Genomic DNA, 27,606 nt, shown 5'->3' with positions numbered 1-27,606 from the left:
GTCATATCAGCTCCCCTTCTACACACATAAAGATGTGAAAGTAAATTTTTGACACACTACATTCTCATAAAAACCACCTAAGTGTAAACTGTAAGCACCCTATGCTAACAGCAAGTGCTTAGCCACATCAGCACTAGTGCCTTGTGGGTGGATGAATGTTTTTGGAGACACCCATGCAGCTCACCCCTATGGTGACCGAGTGCCTTACTTCCTCCACAGCAGGAGTGAAAGGGTGGGAACAAAACTCTGCAGATCCTCTGGAAAAGTGAGCAGATTTAGCTCACAATTAGGAAAGTCAACTGTCTCCCCTTTGCCATTCATCTGAGTGTTTTCAGTCAGGTCTACACTGGGTTCGGGAGGTGTGACTGCTAGACCCGTCCTCCTTTGGTGAGCTGCAGTTCAGTGGTTTATACTGAGGCAGTAGAGAGAATGAGAAACCCTGAGAGAAAGGACACAGACTACTCACCTTGGATATGAATAAACTTAAAGAAGAAAGGGATATTTGCGTATCCAAATTATCTTTGAACAATGAGTGGAAATTTCCTATTGAAGATGCACAGGGCAGTGGAGGGGCTTGAACAAAGGAAAGACAGAACAGCAGGCAGGAGACCCGTGCAGGAACTGGCAAAGCTTCCTGTGAAATCTGAGGTAGACATTCAGGCTGTTGGTTTCCTTGTCTATCTGTCTGTCCATGGTCCCCTCTTGCTTTCACTGGTGAGAGCATTCTGAGTATTTTATGGAATGGCTCCTCACAGCTCTAACTCTTTGGGGTTTACACAAGGCTCTACCTTACTTGAGGCTTCAAAGATGACCCCTCAGACACACCGGCTACATCTAACTATCCTATCTTTTTCTGACATTAGGTATAGCAACATCACACAGAACATATGATACCGGCTGCTGTAAGATGCCCCCCTCTCTCCAATGCCACTTAATATGTACCTGACCAATCAAGTGTTCCTCATGTGGTAACCAGGATGGAGCTCCTTTTACTTAATGGCTCTGTCACTCTGTAGGTAAGAATAGGTAAGCGTATATGCTCTGGACCTAAGTGTTGCAGTTAATATATTTTTGCTGCACATATTATATTTGTGTGGCCTAGGAAGCCAATAACTGACACAATGAGACTGAAATGTTATTATCAAAGCTGCAAGCACTACAATGGGCAGAATCTAAACGGCTACTAATCCACCAGTAAACTAAAATTAACTACTCTAATCCATGTCCTCATAGCCTACTATATCCCGTGCACTTGCCAATCTGATCTTCCTTGGGCAGCTTCTCTCCACCAACTCCTCTCCACTGTCCACCCTTAACTGCCAACTCCTGGCTCCTCCTCCTTTCCTGGAAGCTCCACCTTCTACTTCCTGTCCCTCTGCGCAGCTGATTAGCTAAAAATTAAGTTTATTTTTAATTCATTCTACTACTCCATTTTATCACACAAATATACATCCTAGGTTCAATAGATAGAAAAGGTAAAATATTTAGATAAGGTCTTCAAAAACCTCAGAGACCTACAGAATATGGCATTTAAAGATTTTGTTTTGTTTTGTTTTGTTTTGAAGATTCTTTGAAAATGAGACAGGTTGACTCCTGGCAACACCCAGCTGGCCTCAAAGAAAGTAATGAGCATCGAGGAACCTCCTTATGGAGATGGCTTTATTGGCTTTATTGACAACTGTTACATCCACTCAAGTCATTCATCCACAATTCCCCTTTTTAGTCTAATAAAAAAAACTTTACCTATACATTTATATTATTATACCAATATATAATTTACACTCACAAGAACCATGGCACAATCATTATTTTCATGTTATACTCATAGTGTTTTGCTGTCTTCAACCTCATTAGAGACTTGAGGAGGAATACAATTAATTATCTGAGTAAACAGGAAGTGCAGGTTAACATCTTCCAAAAAGAAAAAAAAATGACAGGGACACTTTCCTGCTTGAACAGTCATTAAGAACTCTCTAACACATGGAGCATCATCTTCAGCCTTCTGGTCCAGTATATCTGACAGACATATTTGCTAAGGAAGGACTATTGAGGACTTGCCTACCCTGTCTTGGCAGAGTCTGGATGTCAGCTCCACCTGCATCCACGCACGCAGAATTCTGTCTGTGGCAGAAAACAAGGACATTTTTGTCCAGTGGCTTGTTTGCCACACCTGAAGCCATCTCCATAAGGAGGTTGCTCGATGCTCATTATCTTCTTTGAGGCCAGCTGGGTGTTGCCAGGTGTTAACCTGTCTCATTTTCAAAGAATCCTCAAAACAAAACAAAACAAAATCTTTAAATGCCATATTCTGTAGGTCTCTGGGGTTTTTGAAGACCTAGCTAAATATTTTACCTTATCTATTGAACCTAGGATATATATTCTGGTGATACAATGGAGTAGTACAATGAATCAGAAATAAACTTACTTTACATCAATATATAGAATTCTATAACAATGAATTAAAAATAACCTTGTGAGTAATAAATAAGGCCTTAAGTTGAAGAGTAGATTCAATAATCTACCTTTTGTCCTATCATCCCTATAGTCTTCTGTATTCTCAGAGAGAAACCCCTGAGTCCAATCTCTTTCTCCCTCTGAATAAGACCAATAATAACATAACCAACTCCCAATGAAAATAAGCATCCACAGCCCAAAACCTTATCCAACCCCCCCTTAAGGGAAATGGGGTGGCATTCTCTCTTTAAGGCTTCTTCAGCTGATTTGGGACAAATAATGCCTATGTAGGGGGCCCAAATAAATATAGGAAAATGGTTAAACAAGCATTTGTAGTCCAGTCTTTAAATGTTGAGAAATTCCAAGCTTAATAAAACTCCCGTGTGGGACAGTCTGAAATGCTGGGCCAATTGGAATCAGGAGCTTTCTTCAAAGCTGTCCTGGGAGCTGTTTTGTTCTGATACCAAACAGCAACCGAAGCACTCATGGCTGGAACATGAAGAATGCAGGATGTCAGCATCTCAGAGCATGCTGGAGGATGAATCCTGTCGAGTCTGACCCAGCACCAGTGTCCAGTTCTTTTGTTCTGAAAATGTATAATTTCTCACAAGCGTTATACAGTTCTAAAACTATAAATGCATGAGGTGTGCAGGATGCACAGAACAATCAAGGCTGGTTCTGTAGTTTGAATTCCTGTACGTATAGACTGACTTAAGTTAGCAGTCTCCCTTTCATCCAGGTCTGTTTCATGTTGACCTCTTCCAAAGAGGAAGTATAATATTACCAAAGAACATACAATCATTATTTTAATTGAAAGAAAAAAAAAAGATTGTATAGTTCTAAATGTTCTTCTCTAGGCTCTATGTGACTGATGTATAGGCCAGGCCGCTACCTGTTTCCCAAGAAGATGTATCTAATTTTAAAGACAAGCCAGTTCCTGTGTGTATATATTGTATATTGGTGTAATAATATAAATGTATAGGTAAAGGTTGTTTTTTGTTTTGTTTTGTTTTGTTTTGTTTTTAAGACTAAAAAGGGGACTTGTGGAGGAATGCCTTGAGTGAATGTAGCAGTTGTCAGTAAATGCTGCTTAGCCAATCAGCTGGGCAGAAGGATGAGACGTGGAAGGCGGGGCTTCCGTGAGAGGAGGAAGAGCCGGGAGTTGACAGCTGAGAGTGAACAGTTGACAGAGGGAGTTGATGGGGAGAAGCAGTCCAGGAGGATCAGATTGGCAAGTGCTTGGTGTATAGTAGGTCATGAGGATAAGAGTCATTTACTTTAGTTTACTAGTACATTAGTAGTACTTCCGATTCTGCCCAATATAGTGCTTGCAGCTTTGAGTTACATTTCAGTCAGTTATTGGCTTCCTGGGCCTTACAGATCTAATAACTGCAACACCTGAGAATGGTGGTTTAGCTGAATGCCCTGTGAAAACTAAAACCGCGTGGGGGAGCCCATCGTATTGAGGGGTTCTGACATACCCGGGCTCCATCCATTTTCAGGACCTATGCACACAAGTTCCCAGTTTCTAGTTAGCACTTGGGAGGTTTTGGTATGTGACTGAGGAAGGTGGAGTAGGGGAGCACTGATAACTCACTCACTGTGTCTGGAGTTTTGTTAACCTTCTGTGTGCTGTGTGGAAGATCCCACGTGAGGAAGAAGGCAACACAGAGGCCAGAGCAGAGAGGGGAGATGGCCTTGCGGACTCAGGCAAAGCTAGCAAGTCACCCACGGTACAGAATTAAGAAAGTAAGGCTGTGTTCCTGGCTCCGGCCCACAGACTTGGCTGTCCAAAATTGTATGCCCAGTTTGCCTACACCCTAACCCACCTGAGATAGACAAACTCTTGTTGGTATTATTTCAGCTTTGGATCTACAACCTGTTGTCAGGCTCTGGAATAGTCAGCCTTGTGTGGCAAGGAGCACATTTCCATCTAGGCTTCTGGCCTTCCTGTCCCTTGTGACTGTGGCATTCTGGTGAAACTGTGCGAGTGTCACGGTGACTTCTGGAAGTATTTGATCGCCAACATGCAGCACCAACATGCAACTTATTACCCTGGCTCATCTTGCCTTTTCTTACTGGGGACTGACTGGACGAGCCATCTCATCTCTGTAGATTTCTCTTTACGTGGGGACGTTCATCTTGCCCTCAGAATTCAGTCTCTAAATCAAAACAGCTATAAGACCACACTATGTCCTTGGGCTTCCAGGGCTTAGCTCAAATGATTAGAAGCCAGTACTAAAAGGAAAAACCTCTCTGTAGTTTTTCTGGCCCCTCTAGGACTAATTAAAAACTTTAACTCTTGCAACAGGAAAATACACTCCAGTTTTAGCAGGGATTCTTAAATAATGGAACAAAATGAATGTTTTCCTCCAAGGGCTGGATTTGAGGGCAGGAAAGAACCAAAGAAGTGGCCATAGGCTGCTTGGAGCATGGCCAGTGTCGCTCCCCACTGGAGGGCCCCCGATGGGAGGTGGTGGACCCTGGAGTCTGGAAAGTGGGAGAGAACCTGCTGTCACCATAAATTACTTTCTGAGACACTGATCGCCACTCCCAGCAGTCCCGGACTGGCCAGCTGGGAGAAGGACTTGGCCTTTGTGAAGGTCACAGAAGGGTGAAGGTTTCCATCAAAATAACAATGGCTCCAAAGAGCACAGACAGGACAGTGGCAGACTCGCTCTAAGTGTGGAGGACAGAGGTCCCACAGCCAGAGGACACAGCACAGGGAAATCTGCTTCAGTGACTCACAGTCATTATGCAGATAAACTTCTCCTCATGTTGAACAGATTTCTCTAGAATTTTGTGAGACATACGGTTGCCTTCTTTTTCCGAATGCCAAAAGTTCTTCCTGTCAATGGTGTCTTAATATCCAGGAGAAAGAAAGCAGACGTTTGCCTTGAAGCTATGGACAAGCATTCTTTCCCACCCCCCACCCCCTCCCTGCCCCACACCATCTCAGGAATTCTAATTTATCTTATCTCTTCAGACACACTGCCAGGAAAAAATTTCAGACTTATTTTAAGAAGCCAGAAGGTCAACTGAGTTCACACAGGAGATGGGCAAATTTTACCTTGCCTTTTCACCCTTAATGTGGCTTACAGACTGTCCCATACAACTAAGAGGGCATTTTCTTTAGTTACCAAATAATCTCTCAGTAGATGTGAGAGTCACCTACAGGCTTGGGGTCTACTGTCTTAGAGAAAATCCCTACGTTTCAGGTCTCACTGCATCCTTCATTAAGGTGGAAGCGAAGTCTTGCTAGGATGTGGGAGCCATGTTGTAACATCGTCCAGCAGCTTTACAGTTGAGAGCTTTTATAAGTTGCCACTGTTGTATATTTTCTGCCTTAAAATGTCCTTGAAAAGAAATCCCCTCTTCTTAGACTTCTTGTGAACATTAGAGTTGAGTCAACTTGCTCCATGCTTGTTTGGAGACGTGCCTTCAAAGGTTTCACACTTTGCGTTGATTTTGACCGTTATGATCCACCAAAGGAGTATCATGTTTTAAGGAAGAGGTGTGGAGTGGTCATGAACTTAAAGGCATCAGAGCATAAGTCCTTCCGCACATACAGATCCTGCCTCATTAGTGTAAGCTTTGGCTTCGCCTTGTCTTATCTTCATTTTACCCCAAACTCCACATGTTAGTGGCGCCTACCTGCTTTCTGAAAGTGCTCAGGGCTCGGACAAGGAGACAAGCCAGGGAGGGGGCGCTGCTCTGGATGATGGAGCAAGGTTCTTTCACAAACTGTGTTTATCTTTCTTAGGATGGCTGTCCTTCTTTTAGAGGACCCTTGCTGTTCATTCAGTCCTTTGTGTACTCGCTAAAACGAGTAGACAAACTTTACTGAGTTCTTACTGTGAGCCAGAGCCTTTCTAGGCACATGGGATGAACTGTTGAGCTAAATTGGCAGAGCTGCCAGCCCTCATGTGCTTACATTTCCCCCCTTGAGACTGCAGGATTCTTATGTGCTCTGAAGTACCAATGCCTGACATGACATGGTGACACTATCTATAAATTAACCACATAGTCTAGTGGGTGGTATTCTAGACACAGTGACACTATCTATAAATTGACCATATAGTTTAGTAGGTGGAATTCTAGACACAGTGACACTATCTATAAATTGACCATATAGTTTAGTAGGTGGCATTCTAACCATGTCACAAGCTAGACTTACAGTATTGTGGTTAAACGGCATTGGAGCTTTGTATTTAAAAGTAAAATCTCACCCCAGTGAGCCACTAGCTTGAGCAAAGACTTAAAAATCTACAGGCTTCCTTTTACCCATCTATCAAGAAAACAAAAATCCCTCCCCAGTTCACAGAACCGGTCTGAAGACTCCATGAGATATTCATGGACAGTACTTAATTCTGCACTTGGTATCTGGAAAGCATTCACTGTATGCTAGCCACTACAGCCTACGGAATACAAAACGCTGCAGAGGGGCCGAGTGCGGGTTTAACAGTATATCCAGGATTGGAGACGCATAAAAGCTCAGAGCCTTAGGGTCTGAAAGTCCGTTCGTCATGGCACTAGTTTCCACGAGAAAATCCAGGCTTTGTCACCTCATAGAGAACAGTAAGTCCCACCATGGGACCGTGTGTGACATGAGAAACAAAACTGAGTCCAACAAGAACTACATAAATGCCTCCCAGGGCATGTCTCGGTGACAGAGCAGCCCCTGCTAGGTAGGCCCTCTGCCTCTTAAAATTCTACCACCTCAGTCCTGCCACACTAGTGGCCGAGCTCCCTTGTGCACCCAAACCATATCTACACGATAGCAGCACACACAAAGACTTGAATAGATCTCGAAGGCTGATTTTAACCAAAACCATCCCTTCTCCAGCAAACAGGCCACAAACTCATGGACAACTGCTCCTGCACTTTCTCTCTCTCTCTCTCTCTCTCTCTCTCTCTCTCTCTCTCTCTCTCTCTCTCTCTCTCTCCCTCTCGTTCTTTTATACTCAGTGTTATGGGAAGAGTATCAGCCACTAAGCTGGAGGGCCATCCTATAAAAAAAAGAGAACATTAAGTAATATTTGTGTGGAGGCAGTAGAAAAGGACACAAAATTTACGAGTCTGATGTTTATCCAAATATTTCTACTTCAGCGGTTTTGAAGTATACATATTTAAACCCTGTCATGTTTTAAAATGATCATGTTGGGGAAAGAGAGAAAAAGATAAATTCTATTTTGATTATCATTGCAGCGAGCAGGAGTGCAGACAGTGGCCAGATGGCCAGCTAGAATTCCGTCTCCTCATTCATTCTCTGGGTTTCTCAGAGCAAGCTATTCGGCATCTCTGGGAATGCTGTACCATGTGCTGAGGGACCTGCAACAGCTGTGCTCTCGGTTCAGCGTAAGTGAGATTATTAAACACCCATCAAGCAAAGGAGAAGAATAAATAGGACACAGCGGTAGATGAATGCAGAAGGGGAAAAGCAAAACTACCCAGGTGGGCACCTGTGACAGGAAATAGAAATGACAGGGGAAGCCAGCTTAGAAGACCAAGCAAAAATTACATCATTAAACCAGGTTCTTACAACATCTGGTGGGAAAGAAACAGCCATCCTGGGATCCCCAAAATGGGCGTCCTGGGTAGCAGGGAGTGCTCTCCGTGGAGGAGCTCCTGGTTTCTCGTGGCCACCACAGGCCTTTTTGTGCCGTGGTATAAATAGTAGTGATCTCTATTGGAAACGGCTCACCTTCTAATGATTCCCAAGGCTGCAATGTGTTTAACACGCTAATATGTTTGCTGCTCTCCTTTACCCTGCCACAGGGCCATGGGACCAGGATGTGGAGTCTTAGAGACATGCAAAATAAACACACTTGGGTCTAAGGCGAGGTCTCATTCCCAAAGTTCACTTTCAACAAGTGAAAACAGTACACGGGAATTGACCAATATAGTTTGTACTACAGACAGCTTTTGCTGCCCATCAAATGTATTTGATAATATTATTGCAAGTATTTTGTAAAGTCTAAGCCATACCACCTGCGTTTCAGTACCAGCCACTGTAGAGCCTAATGCGTAATAAAGAAACTTACTGGCTTCCTCCTGCTTTTAGAGCAGATTTGCTAAAATTGAAATAGCTTGGTTTATCTTTAAGCAAACAGCACAGTCGATAAAAATGATCAAACAATTCAGCATCAAAATGAAAACCTTCTAGAGCAGGGGAGATCCTCCATGATTAAAGTGCTGTCACACTAGCATGCAGATGAAGCCAGAGCCTAGGTCTCAGGCATGGCAGCCCACCTGTAATTCCAGCCCTGGAGGGAAGGGGCTGGGCATCCTGGGAGCAAGGTGGCTGACCAACTCACTGTGTCAGTGAGCTCTGGGTCCAGCTGGGTGACATTACCTCAGTGCAAAATATGTAGAGTGATGGAGACAGCAGACAGCATCAACCTTGGCCTTGCACATGTGTGCATGCCTCTGTTAGAACACACGGAGAGCTGTGTGTTCAAACCGCATACACATGCAAGGGGGGGGGGGAAGAAAAAATAAAAACTCTTGTCAAGCATCTGATAGCTATGAACCATTATATAAAGATAAGATAAAATGAAATGCCTTGAAATTAATATCATTTGATATTATACTCATGCATTCAAAATGTTACCACATAGCCATAATTGCAATCAGTTTTTAGAAATATATAGTATAGTACCCTTTTCCACAATTAAATTTAGTTTGATGAAATTCAAACTGAATTAATTTATCATGAGCACAGCACCCCCTTTGCTCCATTGTTCCAATGACGGCTCAGTTAGCTTTACTCTCGTCTGCACTTCGTCTGAAAGGTTATTTTCATTTCCCATCTATGGAAGTCCCCGCAGCCTAAAGAGATAAGCTTGGGTTTAATGTCCCTTTGTTATAAATAAAGCTGAGTTCAGTCAGAATCCACAGGTGTTTCTCTTTCTACAAGGACTTAATTTACCGGAGCTGGATGAACAGAAATGGCCAGAAGCCTAGCCACGCTACAGTCATGGTCTCAGCATGGTTCATGAAACATACCATTTTTTTTTTCTGAACCTGTGTTCCCTGTCTCCAAAGTAAAGCTGATTTCCTGCCTACCACCCGACCTCAGAAGCAACAGGATTCATTTCCTTGATGCCAGTCATGTGCCACCTTGTTTCTGGTTAGGAAGGCCTCTCCTTAAAGGCAATAGTGGGAAAGCTACTTCCTCCTGCTTCCCTCCCCATCCTGCTGGGGAACCCAGTCCTCCTTAGCATCCAACCGTGTTTATTTAAACTCTGCAAATGATTTAAAAATGAGCCAGATGGCTAGTTAAAAAGATGTGCTTCAAAATCATGAAGAGAACAGAGTTCAGTTTTCCACCGTGGCCGAAAAGTATGTGAGGCGATAGATATGTTAATTCCCTTGATTTAAGCATTCCACAAAGCACACGTGCGTGAGACACAGCATTATACACTACAGATCTTTGTAATTCATCTGTCAATCGGAGCATGAATCAGGTTTTTACCATCCAAGAAATCATAAGCTTCCCAGCAGTGGGACTCGGGAGGCCCCAGCAGAATGAGATGTTGGCAGCTGCGCTTCAAACAGCAGGGCCTGGTGCCAGGGAAGGTATTAAAGTCTTCAGTGTTCTCCCACTCTCCTCCCCTTTCCCTCCCCTCACCCCCCCCCTTTCCTCCCCCCCCATCACCCCCAAGTCCTTTGCCTTCTTCCCTTTCCTCTCTTTTTCTATCTGCAGGTTTGGCATTTCCTATTTAATACCATCGCCTATAAAGAGAGCAGACTTTCCCAAGCCTCCCAGAGGCCCATCCTCAGAGCAGGAGAATGTGAGTGACCCTGAGCCCATGAGCCACTGGCTGCCTTAGCCAGGGCAGGTAGTGATACCCCGCTCTGCCATCCTGACCCATCTCATCTGTCGCCTCAGTCCAGGCGGGGTGGAACTCACCTTTACCAAGCTACACAGCAAGCAAACCATGGTGACACTACCAGGAGATACCAGGCCTTGCTCTTATGTCTACACAAGTCCATGCTAAGGATATCTGCTGTGAGACATACCATACAGAGCCTAAGATCTCCAGAAGATGGAAAGTGAAGGCAGAAGATGCATCACCGAGAGGCAGGAGAGTGTGTGAGCCGGACCCTGAGCCTCTGTCTGGCCTTGGTACCTGTTTCACTAATGCATCCACTTCATTTAAAAAGCAGAAAGCCAAAGAGCAGACTATTAGTTAATATTTGAAGATGTCAGCCACACCTTGTGGCGGAGGGGCCCAGAGCAACTGTGCTCGCCACAGTCCCACGAGCTGACTCTATTCTTAATTAAGATACTGCATAGGCCGTGCCTGTTTCCACGTGCATTGCCTAAGTAAGACTGCTCCTTCCACTGACTATGCAGAAGTCAGACGGTTGATAACTTGCTGAAGACATGAAAAGACATGCGTGTTAACATAAGAAGTTAGAAAGGTTAGAGAAGGGATTTGGCGGCATAAGTTGACACCCACATAGACTGTCCCAGAGCCAAAGCGCGCTCCTCCACCACCTGATAACCCCAGGCTCGCGCCGATCAATTGGCTAACTGAACATCTGGGCCCCTTGTGCCTTGTGATGGCTACACTTCACGTTACCTTGACTGGAGTCCGAATCACCACAGGAACACATTTCTGGGTGTGGCTGTAAAGGTGTTTCCAGGGAGGTTTAAGAGGGCTTAGAGCCTGTCACACCAGACTTATGGCTGGGCCACCTCATGAGTGACCTTGCAGACACGGCTCATCTCCATTGGCCCCAGTTTCTCTCACAAATAGCAATGAGATCATTAAAAATAGAAAACATGTAAGGATGTTGAGAGATGGTGGAGGCAGAATCCTCAGTACAGGCTGTTGCGTTTAGGTGTGGTACGTGCTGTCCTGTTATGCTCACCTGCAGGCAGCAGGAAGGAAGGCTGAGCGATATTGTAAAGCGTAGATTTACGTATGAGGTGATCTTCTTGCATATAAGTCAGGGAGGACATGGGCTCTTTCTTCTCCACCTACATCCTCATGGGGGCTGCCTTAACAGACACCAGGGTTTCCCTTGATTTGACCCATCCAGGCTGTGTGTGTGTGCGCGTGTGCGCGTGTGCGCGTGCGTGCGTATGTGTGTTTGTGCGCGCGCTCGCACATCAGAAGATCAAGTTCCCTGTCCAGATGCCAGAAAATTAATAGGCCAACCCAACTTACAGAGAATGATAAACTTCAGTATTGCCAACCTGTACCACAAATTTCTCCTCTGTTTTTCAAGGCTCAGCCACAGGCACTGAAGTTGTGCCTGTATCTCTAAACATGAGTCTCTCTTTCCCCTCCCTCTCTCCTTCCTTTATTCTCTCTCTCTCTCTCTCTCTCTCTCTCTCTCTCTCTCTCGTTATATTTTTCTCGTTTTCCCTCTCCCTTTCAGAACTTTTTTAAAAAAGGGTCTTTGAAAACAAAGGATATCGAAAAAAGTTTTCCTTATGTGCTATTTGTTGCTGAGTTCATGTCCAACTCGGTTGTGAAATCTCACTTAAAACAAAACGAGATTCAAGACAGCGGCTGACTCCAGACTGTACAGTTCCTGAATGAGTCGCCACCCATGTTTGTCATTCTCATGCACGACAGTTCTTAGTCTTGGCTTGGCTCTCTTCATCCTCCAAGATCACAGGGTACACAGGAGAGAAAGACAGGAAAGGAGGAAAGAGCGTCCCAACAGGCTGTAGTTGAGAGTGGTGGAGGCTGTGTGTGAGTCCATCTTAATAAACCCACGCCGTTTCCACCTGAGCTCTAATGAGCTTAGCCTGGGCATGCTCATCAGAGGATTTCTACTTTATAGAAAAATAAGCAAACATTCAACTTTTCAGTCACATTGCTTCTCTTCTGAACATCCTCTACCTTGTACCTTGGCCATAAAACATCCATTTGATGAGCTCTGACAAGCAGGAAAAACTGGGGCAGTCACAGAGAAGACAGATGAAAGAAGGGTAAATTCTTACATCTGTTTATCCAGTGAGTACCACGAACACTCTGTAGTCCAGACAAGAACAGGGCAGATGGGGTCCCTTCCTGCCTAGGCATTCATAGTTATGGAAGAGCTGGAGGTAAACACAGCCTTTAAGAAATGCAGTGTGCTTGGTGGCACATGCCTTTAATCCCAGCACTGGGGAGGCAGAGGCAAGTGGATCTCTGTGAGTTCAAGGCCAGTGTGGTCTGGTCTACAGAAAGAGTATAGGACAGGACCGTTACACAGAGAAATCCTGTCTCAAAAAACCTGAGAGAGGGGGGGAGGAGGGAGGGAGGAAGGGAGGGAGGAAATGCAGTGTGAGCTGGGCACAGTGGCACACCCCTGTAATCCCAGCACTCAGGGAGGGAGAGGCAGGTGGATCTCTATAAGTTCAAGGAGAGCCCAGTCTATAAAGCAAGTCTAGCCAGGGCTACACAGAGAAACCCTGTCTTGAAAAATCAGAAGACGAAGAAGAAGAAAAGGAAGAGGAGGAGGAGGAGGAAGAAGAGGAAGTGTGGGATCTTATAAGTTGAAATGGCCAAACAGACAGCAGCAGATATTACTCGGCACCCTGGCTCTCTTACATCCATCTCCACGCTGATAATCGGGGACTCCCTCCCTGTCCTCGTCAGTAAAGTGTCTCTGCTCTGCTTGAAGGCTTCTGTGGCGTGCAGATGAAGCAGCTGTGGAAGCATGGCGTGTGCTTTGCACGTTTAAATGGTAGCAAGTAATTCTGTGACTGCCACTTTTATTGAGAAACAGAAAACTCTTCAGCAGACAGCACCTCTCCAGTGACCACAGCCCACCCCTGCAACGCTGGAAGTGGACCATGGCAGACCAGACTCCTCTGGGACTCCCAGCTTCCGTGGGAACTCAAGCCGGAAAGGGGAAGTCTAGAACAACCCCAACTAGACCTACCAACCTCTTCATTTGGAGCCGCTGACGCTGGCCTCTCACCTTTGCTTCTATTTTATTTCTAGTAAGTTCTGGGGTTAGGGTTCACGTCTTCTAAGAGAAATGAGAGACCCTTTGCTTCAACTAAGATTTTAAGAATCAATTCAAGCTGATGGAGAGAAGCCTTCATTAATGGCGTGTCTTTTAGAGTTTGTGGATTCCTCTGAGTTGCTGTGAAATTCAATTAACTCGAGGGAGAGGGAATGCGGAGTTACAATTGTGGCCACAGTTAAAAACTGCCCCACATAAAAAAATAGCTCTGGCTTTACCCCACATATATATATATATTTTTTTTATCCTTCACATCTGTCTCAGCCATTACACATGAAGACACAAACAACTTGTTGCTGCTGGCCGTTCCATTAGCAGTTAGATCACCTTGATCAAGCTGGCCCCACGTGCATGGCAATCAAAATATGCCAGGAGCTGGGGAGATGGCTCGGTGTAAGTCCTTGCTACACAAGCAAATGGATTTGAGTTCTGATCTCAGGACCCATGTAAAAGCTGGATGTCAGTGCTCTGAGGCAGTGGTGGGCAGATTCCAGGGTCTCTGTCTAGCCAGTCGAGCTCATAAAAAGACGGTGCAGGAGTGTTGCCGCAGGGGAGCAGCTTGCTCTAGATTCCTTACCCTTCTGCACTTACTGCTCACAGGAGCAGACTGGAGTAATGGGCAGATCGGTATAGACAAGTCCTTGATGGCCCTCAGTTCAGTATCCAGCAGAGACTCAGCAGTCAGAGGCACGCCACACACGGATACCCTCATCACCGGGTACAAGAAGCTAAACTGTCTTAGCTCTTTCTCCCCCTCAGCAAAGTGAAGCCCAGGACCAGACCCACCAAATTCCTGGGTCGAATCATCTGTCTTGCCCTCCTTGTACCAATTCCATTGTGTTCCATCACCTTTGTTTTTATTTTCTGTGGCTCAGCATGGATCTGTCTTCATTTATTAAGTTTATGATGGTAAACGCTTTCTCCCAATGATTCCAAAATCTACGTAATTTTGAGCATAAGACCTAAAAAGACACAATACTGACTTTCAACTACTTTGAGCATTTCTGCCTTTCGCTTTCTGTTGACTCAAGGAACTCCCACCTTGTTTTGTTTGTTTGTTTGTTTGAGTTTTGTCTCTTGAGACAGGGTTTCTCTGTGTAGCCTTGCCTGTCCTGGATTCTCTTTGTAGATCAGGCTGGCCTCAAACTCACAGAGATCCACCTGTCTCTGCTTCCCCAAGTGCTAGGATTACAGGTGTGTGCCACTGTGCCTGGCTAAACTCAGTATCTTAAAACTCAAGTGTCAAATGATGGTGAAAGCTTGGGTCTTGATTGCCAGCCCTCAGGAGGACTTTGACACTTCACCATTGTGTTGATGGACATCCCACGGCAAATGAGTCACTCGTGTGTTCTTGCCCTAATTGCAGCCACACTGTTCTATGTCACAGCATCTCATTAGTTCTTTGGGACCATTCTCATAGCTCTCTGGAGTTGGGATGCATTTGACCCCCCACCCATCCCCTCTTTATGTCATTGTTTCAACAGTTTGACTGCCGTGGAGGAAATGCACCCTTGGCTTAGGTATAGGGCTATAATCTTAATCCTGGGTCTAAAGAGTAGCCCCAACACGGCCTTGTTTGCAGTGTGATCTGTGGGACAGAGCCCGTGGACAATGACCAAGAATCGAATTCCGTTATCCTCACAAGAACTTTTGAATTGCCCAAATTCTTTATCTTTAACAAAGGATGTACAAGTTCCCTTTTCCTCAAATGAGATTGCTGGAGGTGCCCCATCCTCTCAGTGACATTCCCCACCTCCCATGCTGCCTCTGCCACCTCGGACCTTCCTTCTTTCTAATCCTTCACATTTCTTCTGCCTAGATGTCTCTTCCAACTCCTGTCACAGCCCACTTTGTGCTACTATGACACAACACTGGATGTTGGGTGCGGTACAACAGACCAGATCTATTCAGCTCATGGTTCTGGAGCTGAGAAGTCCCAATAGCACAATGTCTCCTGAGGACCACCCTAACTGTACTGAAATATGGCAGAGAGGGAGGGCATGACCATGTGTGGGTGGGGCAAGGTGCATTGGCCCACCTTGTTTAACAATCTGCTTTCACAAGGAGTTTTTCTAGATGGATCTACATCACTCCCGGCCCCAGATGGAGATGCCATGACTTCCCTCTGACCCCATTTAAAGTCTCTACTACCTCTGGGGCCGAGGGGAAAGTGGTTTCTTCTCAAGTGTAAGGATCCCCAGCATGCACCTTAGAGTTCAGTCACCGTGACACCCATGGGTGATCCCAATGATTGTAAGGTGGGAGCAGAGAGACAGGAGAACCAGGAGCTTGCTGGCAAGCTAGCCTTGCCCACTTGGTGAAGTTTCAGGTCTGTGAGAAGATTGTCTCAAACAAGATATGGAAGGTGCACTTGAAATGACACATGCAATTATAGTCACCCTTTGGCCGCTACATACACTCCTGTTCACACACGTGCACACTCTCCTCCCCATGCCTTCATCTAAAGGTACACACACACACACATACTCACACTCACACACACACACACACATACACACACACACACACACACACACACACACACACACACACACTCTACCCTCCCAACATGACTACACTGAAGATCAAGGTTCCAGCACACAAACTTTTACTGGACACATCCTAGCACCCCCAAATCCATAATATGGAAATTGAAGACAGCCAGACAAGGCTAAAATGAGCTGGAAAGAGATAGAAGCATTTCAGCAAACAACAAGATGGAAAAGAACTAGGCCATAGGGAGATGAAAATGCCTAGTTAACACGATCAAAGACTTGGTAATAAATCCACTGAAGCTATAACTATCCATATGAAATTGGAAGCACTCCTGCTTGGTGTCGTTTACCGTCTCGCGGGGAGTAGTTCTTACTGAGGTCTGTGTTTCTAGGCAAATTTTCCAATGATGTGAACTGGCCCTGACAATTCTCCCGACTGCAGCTAAGGGTGAAGCCTGGGATTTTGGCTTTGGTGCACTTGCTTAAAACCTCTGGAACAGCTGTCCTGAGTCACATGACAGGGCCATCTTAACCTGAGCAGCTGTGGCCCTGGAGTGACAATTCTGGCATTTTTTGGTTCTTTAAAAAACACAGAAATATTATAAGAATATGTTTCTGTTTTAATCCCAGGTGTGGGGCTATGGCGCTGCTTCGAAGCAGCTGACTATGATTTGCCTTGTGCTCTAGCAGAGGTGTGGTTTTTCCAGCTGCAGATAGTTTCTGTAATTGTGTGACATTTGGAATTCTGGGAACTTTTCAGAGGGTATATAAATGTGAGGGCCCCACTAGGCAAGGGTTGGTGGTTGGTGATCACTCAGAGAGGGTTAGTTATGGCTTGTTAGAGTCATGTTCAAAGAAGAAGTTAGATTCAAAGATCTCTAGTTCTCTTTCCCCCTTTTTTCCTATCTAGTGATTGGGGGGGGGTGTCCCCGAGGAAGGGCACAAAGGGTGAGAAAAATAAGAACCCACAAAGTAGCAAAGATGGTCTACAGTGGCCCTCATACATGAGACCCTCACAAGATCAAACATTGACATTTCCTTGAAGAAAGAATGGAGGGGAAGATTGTCAGATGTGGTCCAGAAGGATCTGAGTGTCAGCTACAGGTAACAGCGTCTCCTCCTCTCTCCATGTCCGCTCCCTTCTGTTTCTCCACCTCTCTGTGTTACCCTCTGTCTCTCTCTCAGTAAAATTGAGCCCCTCCAAGCATAAGCCAACTAGAAAACTGCTTTTGAATTGAGATCTGTCAGAATAAAAAAAAAAACACACATTTTTTATTCCTCAATCAATTTCTGCCAGCCAGCCAGCAAGTGCTCTTGGCTTTTCAGTTGCTCCACCATGGGCCTGAGGTTACAGGCGTCGTGCATATGCAGCCATGCTGGGCCTTTTATGCAAGTGCTGCAGATTTGAACTCAGATCCTCAGGCTTGCAGGGAAAACGCTCTTGCGCACAAAGCCATCCTCCCAGCCTCCAGCCCACTTTATTCTGAGGTGCATCAGTTACTCACACACCCTATTTTGTGAGTGACCTGCAAACCCTCACATGCAAAAGTCAACCAGAAAGAATGTGTGTGGGTGTGGTGCTGCAAAACAGAACAACACGTCTCTAGGATTTATGGTTGCTGTTCTGGAAGATAATTTGTGACGCGCTTTCCTTTTTGGTTCCTTTCTCAGAAGTCTCTCTCCACCCCTCCTGACTCTCTCCTCAGTTGTTGATATGAACAGAGTGATCTGCGGCAAATCCCAAAGGGGCACTTCGATGTCTCATGCTTGTGTTGCTGTGTAGTTCTGATAAGTGATCTTCAGTGATTCCCTGTTTGGTACAATGGCGCTCTGTGTGTGTGTGTGTGTGTGTGTGTGTGTGTGTTCTGTCTCTCTGTCTGTCTCCCTGTCTGTCTGTGGATGTGTTGTGTGTATATTGTGTGACTTCTAAGTATGTTGCGTGTGCTGTGTGTATGCAGAAGGTATGTCTGCCCACACATGTGTTTGAAAGTCAAAGGTTGATATCCAAAATTCTTCCTCAATCACCTCTCCATCTTATATTTGGATGGCATCTCCATCTGAATTAAATTTGTTCTTTGGCAATCTCATAATGACTATAAGACGTTCCGATTGCTCTCAACCTCTCGTCTCTCTGTCCCACCCACTCTCCTCCCCACAGGTGTCTTGCCCAGATTCGTGTCCTTCTGTTTTATGACCCACTGAGCTCAGCCACTCTACTGCTGTGGCCTGGGGCTGTCCATTGGCCCTGGCGTGGGTTACCAGTTGGAGTCCACCGAGCACAGACTGTGACAAGGGGGAGCCACTGCCTTCAGTCATGCAGCCACCACACTGGTGAGTCCCTCACCAAACTTGGGATTTGCCATTTTGGTGAGATTGGCTGGCCAGCAGGCCCTCAGAATCTGTCTGCCTCTCGTCCCAAGGCTGGCCTTATAGGTATGCCAGGCTTTTTATGTGGGCACTGGGATTGAAGTTGACCCATCGAGCTGTCCCTGAAATGTCAGATCCAAATTCATACAGTTAAAGTGTTTACCTTTCTGCTTACTGCATGGTTCAAATTTCTGATCCCTAGACTAGACCTGATTTGTTGGATTTTAATTACCTCCTAATTCATATTTTCACAGGGAGAGAGAATGTCAGAGCAAAGTAGTCTAGGTTTGAAATAGCTTAGTGAGTCTTTTCCTTAATTCTGTTAAGCTAGGTGGTGGTTTATTGATCAATAAACCACTATTAGACAATAATCTAACACTGTGAGAAAGGGATTTTTAGCATCACCCATTTCTCTTCTCCCAACCTCTCTTTCTTCATGTGTTTGACACCTGGAGATTCTGAGCATCACATCTATGTGTGGTATTATGTGAAGGCTTGGCCCAGCCAGTGGTGTAAGCAAGGCAGTTATGAGACAGAATTTGTGCCTCAAATAGGGAAACACCTGGGAGACTGTGGGAATTCCCCTCCATCCTCATCTGTGGAGGGGTAGGGGGTGGGGGCTAGCAGGGAGTTGCTTGTCTTTGTTTCTGATTTGCTTCTATGTTTTCACGTATCAGTTCCAAATATTTGCGCAAATCATTGTTTCCCAAGCTTGCTAGACTTCCAGCATCACCAAGAGCCACTTGCTGCCTTTGCAAAACCAGACAGCAGAACAGACTTCCAGAAGATTGACTTGAAAATCTATGTGGCTCTCTCTCTCTCTCTCTCTCTCTCTCTCTCTCTCTCTCTCTCTCTCTCTCTCCCTCCCTCCCTCCCTCCCTCCCTCCCTCCCTCCTTCTCTCTCTGTTCCTGTGAGAGAGTGGGTACAGACACATGTTTGTGGAAGTCAAAGGACAACCTTAGGTGTCACCTCACTTCCACCTTGCTTGGGACAGGGCCCCTTGTTGTTTGTTGTTTCATATGTCACGGCTGCCCATGAGAGTCTGCGGATTCTCCCACTCTGACTCACATTTGCCACAGAGAGGCAGGGATTCCAGACCCCTGCTACCTCAGCAGCTTTATGAGGGCCTGGGTGGTGCACTCAAGTCCTCACCCTTGCCTGGGTGGTGCACTCAAGTCCTCATCCTTGCTTGGAAAGTGCTCTACCTGCAGAGCCGTCTGCCCAGCCCACAGAGCTTTGATTTTTGAGGGTACAGGTGGTTCTCATGACCAGCAGGGTTCAAGGCTTACCAGATGAAGACATTAGCTCTTGTGACGACACGACCTGTTGCCTGCCCTTTGATCACTTCCCCCTGGTGGGGTGGCTTTACCAGGCCAAGGAGGAAGAAGATGCAGGCAGTCCTGATGAGATTTGATAGGCTGGGGTCAGTTGGTAGGGAGGGGGGCTCCCCCTCTCTGAGGACTAGGGGACGGGCATACTGGGGAAGAGGGAGGAAGGGTGGAGCTGGAGGAGAGGGGGATACAATCAGGGTGTAAAAATGAATAAATGTATTAATTTATTCAGCTTACATCTCAATTGTTATCCCATCCTTTGTATCCTCCCATTCCTCCCTCCCTCCCTTTCACTCTATTCCCCTCCCCTATGTCTGTGACTGATGGGAACCTCCTGCCCCATTATATGGTCACAGACTCTCAAGTCTCATCTTGGTGGCCTGCTTATGCTTTCTCTGAGTGCCAACGGGCTTCCCAACCAAGGGGAAGTGGCCAAATATGGGGCACCAGAGTTCATGTGAGAATCAGTCCCCACTCTCCACTTAACTGTGGAGAATGTCCTGTCCATTGGCTAGATCTGAGTAGGGGTTTGTTGTTCACTGCATGCATTGTCCTTGGTTGGTGCAGTAGTTTGAGCAGAACCCCTGGGCCCAGATCCCCCCATCATGATGTTCTTCTTTTTTTTTAAGATATATTTATTTATTGTTATGTACACAGTGTTCTACCTGCATGTACCTCTGCAGACCAGAAGAGAGCATCAGATCATGTTATAGATGGGTGTGAGCCACCATGTGGTTGCTGGGAATTGAACTCAGGACCCATGATGTTCTTCTTGTAGGTTTCTAGGACTCTAGGTGAGAGAAGTATGGGAGAATGGGGAAATAGAAAAATGAATAAAGGATTTCAAATAAATTTAAATTAAAAAAAAAAACAGCATGGGCCCAGGTAGGAATTCCAAGGCCAGGGCAAGAGAACCCGACGCCTGAATCCACGTCTGCATTCTAGTGGCATCAGGGTTAGGTCCCTCAAAGCAGGAACTTCCAATCCTCTGCCCTTTGCCAGAAGATTCTCTGTTGCCAGTTGTGGTGATTTTCTGAAGGAGGCAGAGGCAGGAGGGTCACGAGTTTGAGGCCAGCCTGGGCTATAGGTTTAAAAAAGAAGAGGAGGAGGAGAAGAGATTTTTCTGTCAGTAGATCTGTGGGCCTAGAGAACTCTGGGTAGCGTCAGCAGGGGCCAGATGGCCTACAATGTCTCTCTAGAGAGCGAGTGTGCTAACCTGGTGCCGTGACATCCTTGGAAGAGGAGAAACACCTTGTTGCTGCCATGTTCTCACACTGGTGTTCTCAGCTGTGTGTGTGTGTGTGTGTGTGTGTGTGTGTGTGTGTGTGTGTGTGTGTGTGTGTGCGCTGACTCCAAAGGGCAAGCCTTCTTTCCCACCTCCTGCTCCTCAGACCACTGTTCACGGAAGAGCAGCAGAGCAACTGGATGCCTGCTCGCAACATGGACGGACCCTTGGAGCCCACCCTAGACTTCATCGGAACCTTCTGTCTCTGCCCCAGAGCTCACAGGCAGTGGGCTCACTGCAGACGGCTGGAGTCGAACCTCCCTAACTGGAATGGACGGAGATGCCACAGACCCACAGTGGGCATCGCTTCTGAGTTTCTTCACACATTTGCTGCTTGAACTGCGGCTGTGTAAGATTTGCTGTCTGTAGAGAGCCAAGGGGGCTTGATCTGGCAGGAGCTGATGTAAACTGGTGGGAGCTGGCTTTCCTCAGGTCAATCATTACATCAGAAAAGAGTTGATCAAAAGCCTGCAAGCTTTGGGGACTGCTCTCTTTTTCAAAGAGAGAGAAAAACTTGTTCTTGAAGTTTTCATGTGTTTATTTGCTGAAGAAGCACATACCTTGAAGAGCAATGGATGTCCAGATTTTTTTTTTTTTTGATGTCCAGATTTTTTAATATTCTGGACTGGAAAAGATGGTTCAGTGGACAAAGTCCTTCCCTTGCAAGTGTGAGAATGAGAGTTCAGATCCCAGAACAGGTATGAATGTAGGGGAGAAGGGGCAGGGGAGTTTCTGTAACCCCAGTACTGAGGAGCAGAGGCTGGATCTCCAGAGCAAGTGGCTAGCCAAAGTGATGAGCTCGGGGTCCAGTGAGAGACCCTGTGAACATAGTGAAGAGTGCCAGAGGAAGACACCCAGCCCCGCCCTCAGGCCTCCCCACATGCCTACAACACACACATGCAAACACAAATGCACACGTACACACTGCACACATTTTTTTCCCATGGCTTTTCTAAAAGAAGGTTAAAGACAGGTTTCCTACCTGCTTAGCTAGCAAAGAGCTCAACGTAGGGTTCAGTGCAGGCCACAGTCTGTTCAACACCAGGGTGGGGCCGGAGCTGGCATTCAAAGCTAGCACAGGGACCCCTGAGACACCAAGGACAATCAGCTCAGACTCCTCATACAGGAGGCCCAGGGTGAGCTGACCTCTCCCCTCCCTGAGGGTCTGTCTTAGGCTTTCAGTTTTTCTAATTAACTATTAACGAGGCAGCCGTAATTTATTGAATAGGGCGAGGTAAACTAGCTAGGCCTGGAGCTGAGTTACGTTTCCTGAGGGAAGAGAGGAGTTGGGAATAAATCACCCCCTCTTTAATTAGTAGTTTTGGCTGGCCTGCTTGAAATGATGGGGGGGGGGCGAGCCCAGCAAAGAAGCCAGCAGCTATGTCAGAACCCAGCATGGGCCTCATGCTCTGCTCACTGAGAGATTTATATAGCTGTGGGTGAGATCTGCCTAGTGACATGAGGGACGCCATGAAATGTTCTCATTCAGTGATGCCTCTGGGGAAACTTAGAGGCAGGATCTTCGCTTTTGCAAACTAGTGTGCATGCAAAATGAAAAAAAAAAAAAAGCCAGACAACACCGGAAGTGAGCAGCTGTTAGCTCGTCTCCTAATCTTTTTTTAGCTTTAGCTTTCTCCTGCAGATCTACCACCAGGGGCTTCCCTTAGTCCCATTTTTTTTTTCCTGTCTACCCTCTGTCTGACTTTAGCGCTGCTGCACACGGTGCCATGCTGCACATCCCTCAGAGGGTGCTTACCACACCGTGTTGATAACATGTTGGATGCTGGGTTACAGGCCATGAAAATGAGCCTCCGCAGTGGGCTTTGTAGACGATGTTGGAGAAGTGTGTCTAGGGTTTCAGGAGTATGTGCACCGAATCAATTACAGAGACACTGATTTGCTTAGCATGTGTTAGGCTGATTGAAATGACCCTTTCAGAGCGCAGACCATACTCTGAAAGTTCCTCAGCACCCCAGCCACACCCTCCCACACTCTAAACTGCAATAAATAAATAAATAAATAAATAAATAAATAAATAAATAAATAAACAAACGCTCATCCCAGGGTCCTGGTGCTTCTGGGGGAAGCAAGAGTGTAGCTGGAGTCTGTCCAGTGTCAGAGCCACTGTTCGCAGCCTAACATGCCTTCCCTTCCCGAACTTGACCAGCAGAGTGGACCTGAAACTTGATCAACGAATTCTGGATGCCCTCACAACTCATGGGTTACACTTTCTTGAACATATATGGGATTTTAACAGCAAATAAATTTGGCCCCTCACATTTTGTTCTCCTGAATTTTCTGTTGGGGGTGCAGGCAGCGGGGGTGGGGGGGTGGGGGGGGGAAGACTCCCAATCTTAGCAGGACGCCAGGAAAGGGTGGGGCAACACCTGCAGTTTCCAAGCAGATGGTGTGAACTTTGTCAACCACCATAGTGTTCCTGCCTCATTTGAAGGCTTTGGTGAAGGGCAGCTTTGGAGGTGTCCACTCAGAGCTTCTGTCCCCTGGTGGGAAAATGCTGCCCCCCTCCCCCACCCCTACCCCAGCTTCAAGGATGCCAAAACTATTCCTAGGTAGCACCCATTGCTTTAACACATTCAGTTCCTGCCCCTGTCATTGTCACTTCATTAATGCCCACGTGACAAAGTGGGAAGCTCTAAGAAGCCTCTTGTTGCCCCTGTGACTTTGTGTGTTTTGTGTTTTCTCTTGACTTTGATTCTACTCCCTTGGTCAGCAAACGCTTCTTCTGCGGGGGAAACCCGACCCCTGGTGCTTCTGCCTCTTTCCTGTGCCTTGGTGTGGAAGAGAGCGAGAGCGCTGGTCTTCTCCTCCATGCCCTCCCCCATGAAAGCTGTTCTTGCCCACCTGCTGCCATGGAAGCAGAGACAGATTCAGCTAAGGCTGCGCCCTGGGGGGAGGGAGGCAGGAGGCAGAGGGCTCCAGTGAGCAAGAACAGACCACTAATAAATCGCACAGTCATTACCCTTTATGCATACTTCTTCTAATAGGTGTTGCAGATTCCTGCCTCCTAATAAGGAAAGGAAGTGGGAACACATAAATTCTCTCGAGGGAGTCAGACAGCCTGAAGCCACGTTCAACAGCTGCAGCCGTTGCCATGAGCACGCGAGCAAAACAGGGCTTTACAGAGCCATCCAGGGCCAGGCGCTGGCAAGACTGCCCTGGATCTAGACTGTGTTTTTGCATTGCTTCAGTTGAAAAGGAGAGCGTTTCTCCTGCCTGCCACATGGGCTGGGCTGGGCAGATTAAATAAACAATGGTGTTAATTGATGGAAAGGGCTTTTATTGAATGCATCCCAGCCTTGGTCTTTATCCCATAGATTTGTTTGTTTGCCTGCTGCAATGTTTAGTTGTTTACTTGACTGATCCACCCCTACTCCTCTCTCTCTCTCTCTCTGTATCTCTCTCACTCTTGCTCTTGCTCTCACTCTCACTTTCTCTCCCTCATCTCAGCAGTTCAAGTTTTGGAACAAGAAAGAGCACTTTGAACATTTTCTCCCCACCGCCACCACGCCATGAGTCCGGCACCTTAATAATGCTGGAAGTTGCTCTCCCCGCGGGCGTCTTTGTCTTTTATAATTTGCTTCCCCCTGGGACCATCTACGATTTTGTTTGAGATGGGCTGCCCCATGTACATGGTGACTGCAGAGAAGGAATTCAATGCCCTGTTTAACAGGCTATTACTCCACACCCCCACACCCCCGAAGGTTTATGGGTTAACAGGGAAAATCCGTGAGAACATGTAGCCCAGACTTTAAAGGGAATGGAGAAGGCTCCGACAATAGATAAGAGTTTGTTGTCAGTTTCTGTTTTGACCAAGTTTTGGCTTTGGTAATTATGACTGGGTCTTTCCTAGGAGCTCAGGTCGTTTTCCACAGTGAGGGTGCCAGGGCCTGCCTCACAGCATCTTTGTTTTATCTAGCTTTCCTCACAGCGGCATTGCAGTGTGACTTTGGGAAACAATGTGTGCTCGTGAGCTACTTAATACTCTTCTATTTCAGTATTGGTTTGCCCTGTTTTTCACAAGCAGATGCCGGGAGGCTGGAGCAGGGGGGGCCCCTGCTCACAGGACCAGCAGAGCTTGGATCTCTGCATCTCCCCAGATGGCAGGAGGGGCTTTATTCCTCCCATTGTTTTGTAGGGCACCCAAGTGCAGCATCAAATGAGTGCTCTTCTGCTGTGAAGGGGCCTCCGTCCGTCTTCAGGTAGAAACTCCAGACAAATGAAAAAAAAAAAAAATTAGGCCTCACCTGGCCCATCCAGCATCCTACCAGGCATTTTGGTTTCTTCCATTTCTCTATTTTATGTCAAAAAAAAAAAAAAGCAAACAAACAAATAAAAAAGGTATCTGACAGATTCACACACTTAAGGTCATAGGACATTGGTGGAAGAAAGCTTCGAGCCTGGTGATCTCCACAGAGGTGTAGGAACATCAAGGATTCTGTGACAGCTTCAGAGGGAGATTATTTCAATCCTAAACCCCATGGCTCAGGAGAATCCTCTCTTTGAAATAACATGCCACTAGGATCTGTTTCTCATCTCTCTGCCCTCCCTCATGTCTCATCTATCATCTGTGTTATTGTCTTCTATCTGCCAATGTATCAATTTATCACCTATCATCTACCCAGCCATCATCTAGTTATCATTTATTCATCAATCTATCTTTTATTACTACACACACACACACACACACACACACACACACACACACACACACACGTCATATATGCTTTGCATACTCCCCCGTTTGAGCATTGTCTGCAAATCAAGGTTCTGGAAAAAATTAGCTGTCATCAGTAAGGAAAAGCCAAACGATGGAGACACATCCTCTCAATGTCCCTAATGTGTCATTAGATGAAACCCCACAAGTGAAAGATCCGGCAGTTACACAGACACACAGGAAATGTTTTCCTTTGTGTTCTGTCTACTATCTTTATTTAAACATGCAGAATTTGGCTTTTGTGCACCCCATACAAAGATTCGAAGGAGCTATGTGTAAGATTTAATTTGAAAAATAAGTTCTTTTCAATGACCATCTCAGGAGACAGGACTGTAGCTGGGGGGTGGGGGAGAAGGGGAGCAAGCAGAGACATCTCAACATCTCACCTTGCTTGTGATGTTTCTTTCTTAAAGTGGGTGGTCCCCACAGTGTGATATTATGTTATCCTTCAAATGTTTCTGGATGTCTGAAACATTTCCTAATTTTTTCAGAGTACTAAGGTCCGAAGTCTTTAGAAGCCTTTTTTGGTGGCAGGTCATCACACTGCACAGAATCACCACGGGGACAAGAGGACCTGCCACCTTTCCCCCAAAGACAGCACAACCTTTCCATATAAGTCTCCACACCACCCTCATCCCAAAGAAATGCAGAATTCCACCCTTTAGTCACTGTGGTTTGAGGAATTTAGTTACAGGTTCTATGGGTTGCTTTTGCTTTTGAATTATGTGTGAGCGAGTCCGTGCACATGAGTGCAGTGCCCACAGAGGCCAGAAGGGGTCATCTGATTCCCTTAGAGCTGGAGTTGGACATAAACACTGGAAACAAAACTCAGGGCCTCTGAGACGCCTTAAGTACATTTGATCGCTAACCCTAACCCCCCGCAGCCCTTATTGGGTGTTTAGTGGATATTTGAGCAGCAGTATGCTTTAACACATATACCTGTATAATGAACAAAAAAAAATAGCATCAACCATTCCTTCAGGTGAGAACATTCAGAATCAGTTCTTGTAGTTTGCTTGGATGCTGTTAACCATAGTCAACTCTCACCATTCAACGGGAGTCCAGACAAACGTAACTTTCTATTTATATCAATTGACCAATCTCTTCCCCATCATCTTCTTCCCGGGTTCTGGAAACTGCTGTTATTCTACTGTGTGCTTCCATGATATCATCTTTTTCTGATTCCACAAATGAGTGAGACCGCATGTCATATAAACACAATGGAAAACTATTCAGCCATACAAAATGGATTTCTGTCATAGGTAGCAACGTGTGTGCACCTTCAGGACATTGTGCTGTGAGAATGTTGGCACACAGAAGGTCTTACTATGATCCTTGTCAAATAGAGGCCATGTCTGGTTTTACCTAAGCAACTGTCATCACAGCCAAGGTCCCCTCAGTCTACCTTTGTGATATGGAATAAGCATTGATCCCACACTTTTGGAGTCACATACATGGACTAGGGGGTGAAAAAGATGTTAGGATTATCTGGCAAAACCCTTCATTTTCACAAGGATATTTATGGTGTGGATACACACAGCTGGCATGTCCTGTGCTGGGTGTAGTTTAGTGAAGGTGCAGCCTGCTCTAGTCCCTGTCATCAGATTGCTGGCCCAGCTTCCTCCCACTGGCCCACAGCACACTATGAATCTCAGAGCCTCTCCCCAGCTCACTGGAAGTAAATCACCATTTTACAGTTATCAGCTGTCCTACTATACTTAATTTCTCAAACTTTCTCCTGTGGGAGGAAGCAAAATGCAAGCAAGCTTTGCCTCTGTCTTGTAAGTATTTAGAAAGCTGAGAGCAGAGTGTTGAAGTGAGTGTCTGCTCCCAGTCAGAGAAAGTTGTCCTGTGTAGCGAAGAACCGGGGCCCCATACCTCTCAGCATGAGCTTCACGAGTCAAGAATGAGCTTCCGTTTCTAGAAATCACTGCTCTCCTTTTCAGAGAACTCAGAAT

General features: G+C 46.1%; 1 protein-coding gene across 6 annotated transcripts in view; it reads left to right on the top strand.

Moving 5' to 3' along the window:
- Positions 1-27,606, top strand: part of LOC311604562 (uncharacterized protein) — a 186,497-nt gene that overhangs the window by 126,545 nt on the left and 32,346 nt on the right. The window lies entirely within an intron of this gene.

Source organism: Acomys minous (assembly GCF_964271855.1).
Source record: "Acomys minous genome assembly, chromosome: 9".
NCBI classification, from domain to species: Eukaryota; Metazoa; Chordata; class Mammalia; order Rodentia; family Muridae; genus Acomys; species Acomys minous.
Note: the sequence above shows the minus strand (reverse complement) of the source record. Positions and strands in the feature narration are given on the sequence as shown.